The sequence below is a fragment of the Mastomys coucha genome, unplaced genomic scaffold (assembly GCF_008632895.1).
Source record: "Mastomys coucha isolate ucsf_1 unplaced genomic scaffold, UCSF_Mcou_1 pScaffold6, whole genome shotgun sequence".
Classification (NCBI taxonomy): Eukaryota; Metazoa; Chordata; class Mammalia; order Rodentia; family Muridae; genus Mastomys; species Mastomys coucha.
This window is the reverse complement of record NW_022196912.1, coordinates 61584701-61585965: the sequence shown is the minus strand read 5'-3', so window position 1 is coordinate 61585965 and position 1265 is coordinate 61584701. Positions and strand designations below refer to the sequence as shown.

The 1265-nt window shown below is 38.5% G+C and overlaps 1 long non-coding RNA gene across 2 annotated transcripts in view; it reads left to right on the top strand.

The window, feature by feature from the left end:
* The first annotated feature begins 610 nt into the window (after positions 1-610).
* LOC116080605 overlaps positions 611-1265 on the top strand; it is an 84160-nt gene continuing 83505 nt past the window's right edge. For both annotated transcript variants that reach the window (XR_004114497.1, XR_004114498.1), the window contains exon 1: positions 611-978. This is a non-coding gene — a long non-coding RNA (uncharacterized LOC116080605). The remainder of the gene's footprint in view (positions 979-1265) is intronic.

Below are 1265 nucleotides of genomic sequence, written 5' to 3'. Positions count from 1 at the left end.
ATGCATTTCCATTAACATGCTTTTTCCAAATTTCTAAATTAGGTCTTTCACTTCCTATGACAAAACCTGAAGTAAGGGAATCAGGATTTTAAAAGAAATATTGAAGCAGTGCAGTCAAAACAAAGAACTCAGATGTATCACAGCACATACCTGTGAGATGTTAAAAAATTCAGCCCTTCCTTTAAAATTCTACAGTAGCCTTGCCCTCAGAATTGTCATGGCTTCTATTTCAGCCTCTCTGTTCATAAAGGTTGTGTAGAAGAAGGAAAAGACACTCTTAGGAGAATTTTCTTATAGTAAGGATATAATTATAAGATATATAATCACTCATAATTCTCCTTATACTAGCATCTGTCTTCTTCAATTTTCTGATAAACATCCGATAAGCCAGTGCAAAACAATTGTGCCAATGAGTCAAAATAATTTGAATAAGAAATAATTAAGGTAATGGCTTGAATGGATTCAGAGAAGACTCTCAGAACCCAGAGGCCTGGAGTTATTGACTGGTCCTTCTAGGATTCAGCTTCCTGGTATCAGTCCTCTGACCCAGACTCTTATAACTGAAGCTCCATTATGACAAACGTTTATGTCATAACCAAAAACAATATGGAGTATCCTTGACCATCTCTGCTTTGCAGTATCTACTCATGGAACTCTTTCCACCACTGTGTAAGGAAGCCCTCATTGGCAGACAGACTAACATCCTGAGAGCAATAGTACCATCCTGGCCCTTCTCTTACCTCTCTTTGGGTGACCCAATGAAAATAACCTCACTTGGCTACCTTCCAGGCTGTGCTGGATATCATGGACATAGTACCTACAGAGAAGGTTCATCCTAGAAGGCGAAAACTTCAAGTGCTTGACCTGAGAAATATGCACCACAACTTCTGAGATGTTTGTGCAATTGCAGAAGACGGAGGTTTCTCAGCACAGGCAGAGAGAAAGAAGCAAACAGTCAAGGACCTTCCTAGATTTACAGTAAGGAGAAGTTGAAGGTAGTCACTGACATTGGCCTCAGGTCTCATCTGGATGAACAACAATTACACTTTTTGAAGTGGACTTAGGAGAGAGAAGGGTCCCCTAAAGATGTAGATTTGGATATTGCCTGCCAACATACCTAGAGAAATCTTGAAAAATTTCAAGTCAGAGCAGATTGAATAGTTTATGATGGGCTTTCTTCATCCTGTATGTCTTTTACCTTGCCTTCACCAGATGAGAAATATTCACATATTCTATTAACATATATATATATGTATGTATATATA